Consider the following 6123-nt stretch of genomic DNA (forward strand, 5'->3'; position numbering starts at 1 on the left):
ACCCCCCTCCCTCCTACCCCCAGGCTAACTACCCCCCATACTCCATACTTACCCCTCGGCACAGATTCTTCCAGCGGAGTTGCGCACATCCATCTTCCGGCTCCTTTGTAAGCTGACTGAGAAATCTGCAATTTCCGTGTATTTTCGCGCATGCGCAGTGGTCGCAATCCAGCAAACTGCTCCAACTGAGAAATACTGATCTCCCAGTCAGCTTACAGAGGAAACCGGAAGATGGATGCGTGCAACTCCGCTGGAAGAATCTACGCCGAGGGGTAAGTAATGAGTATGGGGGGTAGTTAGCCTGGGGGTATGAGGGGGGGTCTACGTAGGGTAGGGTTTTTTTACGAACAGGTTGAATTCTCCTTTAAAGGAGAATTCAACCCTTAACTAAAAAAAACCTACCCTACGTAGACCCCCTCCCCTTAGGGAAATGCCCCTAACTTTTTACTTAACCCTTGGTGCAGATTCAGGGATCGCAGTTGTCATAAACCGGTACCTTGCTCCAACTGCGCATGTGCCATTTCGCCGGTCTCAGTCTCAGCTTACCAAAGACCCAGAAGATGGCTCCCTGAATCTGTGCCGAGGGGTAAGTAAAAAGTTATGGGCATTTCCTCAGGAGGAATTCTCTTTTAAGGGCATTTCCTTTAGTAAATGTCTATTTTATGGGACCGGTTATCCAGGATGTTGGGACCTACGTTTTTCCGGATAATGGATCTTTCTGTAATTTGGATCTTCATACCTGAAGTCTACTAGAAAATCTTGTAATCATTAAATACTCCCAATAGGCTGGCTTTGCTTCCAATAAGGATTAATTATATCTTAGCTTGGATCAAGTACAATGTACTGTTTTATCATTTCAGAGAAAAGGAAATCATTTTAAACAAATTGGATTATTTGGATAAAATGGAGTCTATGAGAGATGGTCTTTCTGAGCTTTCTGGATAATGGGTTTACATATAACACATCCCATACCTGTATTGTTTTGTTCAGGCAACCTAGGCTTTTTAAATTTGACTGAATGTTTGTGTAATTCCACTAATGTAACAAAATATAGAACTCCAACTCCCATATGTAGTAAAAGTCACTAAAGGAAGCCATACAATATAAGATCCACTCATTTAACTTAACCCTATATGCCCACCAAAGGGAGGGCAATATTGGGTTAATCGGATCATTCGGCCCTAGGGCCAATCAGATTAAAACAAAGGACATGGGCGCCAACGGGAGGAGGATCACATCAACGAGCTGAAGTGGTCCTCGATCACCAGGATTTACCATATTAGCGCTCTTTTATATTAGAAAACTACACAGAAAAATCATTTCCCATTGTTCAACTTTTTCCTGATATTTTTGAGAGAAATGCTGCTGCATAATTGGTATGTGAAGTGATTTGTATAGTAATGTCTTAATTGTTCCTCCGAGGATAATCTTGTTAATACTTACAGTAAATACAATTGGAAATCGATTTTTATTATAAATGTGTGGTGATCGGATATAAAGGAGCACTAACCTGGTAAACGGCACATTCTTTATACGTTAGTTGGACGCAAGTACAAGATACTGTTTTATTAAAACAGAAAAAAAAGGAAATAGTTTTAAAAATGTTTAATTATCGGATTAAAATGGAGTTCATAGGAGGTGACCATTCTGTACATCAGAGCTTTCTGTATAAGGGTTTCTGGGTAATGGATCCCATATGTGTATACCTATGAGGGAGTGTTGCAAAATTAGGTAAATTGTGCAATTTACGCAATTCAGGTAACTTCCTATAAAAACATTGATGATTTGCCGAGAAACTTACATAACTTTCATAGAAACGCATGTAATTTATGTATCGAACAATGACAAGCCAGAACAGAGTGACAAGAGCAGGAGTGTGTAGGGTTTTGACTTAAGGCAACTCCACTGGCCCACAATGAATGAAAAAAGTTAAGGTAATTTCCACGGACCATCCAGGCAGTGACTTATTTGCACATTCATGTAATTTTGGGCGACTTCGGAAATCCAAAGTGTTTTTCCCAAAGCTGGTGGGAAGGCATATTCAAGATATAAGTCACCCACAGAAGAGGAGATTTAGGGGACAGTTGGAAAGTACACATCAACTTGGACTATGAGCTATTTCCCATAACCCTGTATTCCATTACTTGCTAAAAAGCCACCCAACCCCTTCTTAAAGCTATCTAATGTATCAGCCTATACAACTGATTCAGGGAGAGAATTCCACATCTTCACAGCTCTCACTGTAAAAAACCCCTTCCGAATATTTAGGCGGAACCTCTTTTTTTCCAATCGGAATGGGTGACCTCGTGTCAGCTGGAAAGACCTACTGGTAAATAAAGCATTAGAGAGATTATTATATGATCCCCTTATATATTTATACATAGTCATCATATCACCCCTTAAGCGCCTCTTCTCCAGCGTGAACATCCCCAATTTGGCCAGTCTTTCCTCATAGCCAAGATTTTCAATACCTTTTACCAGCTTAGTTGCCCTTCTCTGTACCCTCTCTAATACAATAATGTCCTGTTTGAGTGATGGAGACCAAAACTGTACGGCATATTCTAGATGGGGCCTTACAAGTGCTCTATACAGTGGAAGAATGACCCCCTCCTCCCTTGACTCTATGCCCCTTTTAATACAGCTCAAGACCTTATTTGCCCTTGATGCTGCTGACTGGCATTGCTTGCTACAGCCAAGTTTATCATCTACAAGGACTCCAAGGTCCTTTTCCATAATGGATTTGCCTAGTGCAGTCCCATTAAGGGTATAAGTGGCTTGGATATTTTTACATCCCAGGTGCATGACTTTACATTTATCAACATTGAATCTCATTTGCCATTTAGCTGCCCAGATTGCCAGTTTGTCAATATTCTGTTGCAAGGATGCCACATCCTGGATGGAATTAATTGGGCTGGATAATTTTGTGTCATCTGCAAACACTGATACATTACTTACAACACCCTCCCCTAAGTCATTAATGAACACGTTAAATAAAAGTGGACCCAATACCGAGCCCTGAGGGACCCCACTAAGAACCTTACTCCAAGGAGAGAATGTCCCATTAACAACCACCCTCTGTACCCGATCCTGTAGCCAGTTTCCTATCCACGTGCAAACGACTTCATTAAGCTCAACAGACCTTAGTTTAGAAAGCAGTCGTTTGTGGGGCACAGTATCAAACGCTTTGGCAAAATCCAAATAGATCACATCTACTGCCCCCCCACTGTCCAGAATCTTACTTACCTCATCATAAAAAGCAATCAAATTCGTCTGACATGACCTATCCTTCATAAAGCCATGCTGATTGTTGCTCATGCCATTCATTAGGACAAAATTTTGAATGTGATCCCTTAAAGGGGACCCGTCACCCAAAAAAATTATTCAAAATCCTATTTTATCACATTAGTCAAGCAAAATGAACTTTAATTACACTATATAAATTATTTGAATGTTGCTTCCTTCAGTCTGGGAATTCAAAATTAAACGAAGCAGGCAGCAGCCATTTTGTGGACACTTAATATTAAGACAAGCCTTGCATCATCTCAGAATCTTGTTTGTGCACCAGAATGGGGAACCCGATGTCCATCCCAATGCCCTGGCTACACAATTAAATAGTAAAGAGAACGGGGGAATGTGTGGAAAGCAGTGACATCTAGGAAGTGCTGAATGGAAAGTGAAAGTAATTGTCTGCCCCGCCTCTATGCCACTGGCATAGAGGAGTGGCAGACAATATTTGATTGACAGCTGAGATTTTTAAATGAGCTTACAACAGCTATGAATGCTTTAATAAAAAATAGAAATTGGATTTCATGTTTAATTTGAAAAGGACTTTTATTATACAGATTTTTGTGTCTGGGTGACGGGTCCACTTTAACAAGCCTTCAAATAATTTGCCCACCACAGATGTCAAGCTTACTGGCCTATAATTGCCAGGCTGAGATCGTAATCCCTTTTTAAATATTGGAACAACATCAGCTTTTCTCCAATCCATAGGCACCATACCAGATGACAGTGAACCTGAGAAAATCAGAAATAAGGGCTGGTCTAAAACTGAACTAAGCTCTCTTAGAACCCGGGGGTGTATGCCATCAGGCCCTGGAGCCTTGTTTACATTAATTTGTATTAAAGCTTTTTGAATCATATCCTGAGTCAGCCACTGACTAGATTAAGCTGAACCATTTGTGCAGTTATTAAGTGAGCCTGTGCACCCAGACTCCTCTATTGTATACACTGAAGAAAAGAACTGATTTAACACATTTGCCTTTTCTGTATCTGTTACAACCATACTGGTACCATTATTTAATGGAGCAACACTCTCAACCTGCATCTTTTTACTATTAATATATTTAAAAAACTTTTTAGGGTTAGTTTTCACCTCCACCGCAATTAACTCTTCATTTCTTTTCTTAGCCTTCTGGATTGCTGATTTACAACATTTATTACAGTGTTTATATTCATTAAATGCAGCTTCTGTCCCTACAGATGTGTAGTTTTTAAATGCCTTTCTCTTCTTTCCCATTAACTTCTTTACTTCTGTAGTAAGCCACACAGGATGATTCTTAGAGCTTCTACGTTTAGTCCTTAAGGGAATAAATTGAGAACAGTAATGATTTAATATCATTTTAAAGGACAACCATTTCTGTTCTGTGTTTTTAGCTGAAAACCTAATGCCCCAATCAATGCTCTGTAGGGCAGCCCTCAAGGCACTAAAATGAGCTTTTCCAAAATTCATGGTTTTTGTTCCCCCAGTATATTTTTGTTTTTTGCACCAGACATTAAAAGATATAACCTTATGGTCACTATTACCCAGGGGTTCAATGACTTGCACATTTGCTATAAGTTCTGGGTCATTTGAGATCACTAAATCAAGAATAGCATTTTTTCTGGTAGGCTCCTCAACAACCTGTGCTAAAAAATTGTCGTGCAATAAGTTTATAAACTTGTTCCCATTAACTGATCTGGCAGTACCGTTGCTCCAGTCAATTTCTGGGTAATTAAAATCCCCCATTATCATTACTTTACCTAAACTAGCAGCCTTTTCTATTTGCATTAGGAGTCCTTGGATCAGCTTGTACTATGAGCTAACTTTCATAACCCTGTATTCCCTCCATTTCTAAAAAGCCATCCAACCCCTTCTTAAAGCTATCTAATGTATCAGCCTGTACAACTGATTCAGGGAGAGAATTCCACATCTTCACAGCTCTCACTGTAAAAAAAACAAACAAAAAAAAAACCCTTCCAAGTATTTAGACCAAATCCTCCTTTCTTAACGGAACGGGTGCCCTCTTGTCAGCTGGAAGGACCAACTGGTAATTAAAACATTTGAGAGTTATATGATCCCCTTATATACTGTAGTGATACAGTTATCAATTCACCCCTTAACCGTCTCTTCTCCAACGTAAACATCTCCAACCTTGCCAGTATATCTTCATTACGGAGAATTTCCATACATTTTACCGGCTTTAGCTGCCCTTCTCTGGAGCCTCTCCAATAATTTCCCACTTGAGACCAAAACTGTATGGCAAATTCTAGATGGGGGCCTTATCAAAACTCTGTAAAGTGGAAAAGAAAACCCCTCCTCAAGCAAATCTATGCCCTTTTAATTCATCCCTTGCAGCTGCTGACTGGCATTGCTTGCTAGTTTATTATATGCAAGGACTCCAAGGTTCTTCTCCATCATCGATTTGTTTAGTTCAGTCCCATTAAAGCTACAGTTGGCTTTACTTTGACTTATCGACATTGAATCTCATCCGTCACTTAGCCAGCCAGATTGGCAGTTTGTCAAGAACCTGCTGCAAGGATGTCACATCCTGGATGGAATTAATTGGGTCATCTGCAGACACAGTTATATTACTTACAATACCCTCCCCTAAGTCATTAATGAACAAGTTACTCCAAGCAGAGAATGTACCATGGATAACCACCCTCTGCCCTTCACTTGGACATAGCTACATTCTTTGGAAAGAGTCTTGCTTTGCTCTAGGGATGCATCAAATCCAGGATTCGTTTTGGGATTCGGCCAGGATTGGGCTTTTTTTTTTTTTTTTTAGCAGGATTCAGATTCTGTCGAATCCTTCTGCCCGGCCCAACCGAATCTGAATTCATTTAAATACCTATCAGAGG

The sequence above is a fragment of the Xenopus laevis genome, chromosome 1L, assembly GCF_017654675.1.
Source record: "Xenopus laevis strain J_2021 chromosome 1L, Xenopus_laevis_v10.1, whole genome shotgun sequence".
In the NCBI taxonomy this organism is placed as follows: Eukaryota; Metazoa; Chordata; class Amphibia; order Anura; family Pipidae; genus Xenopus; species Xenopus laevis.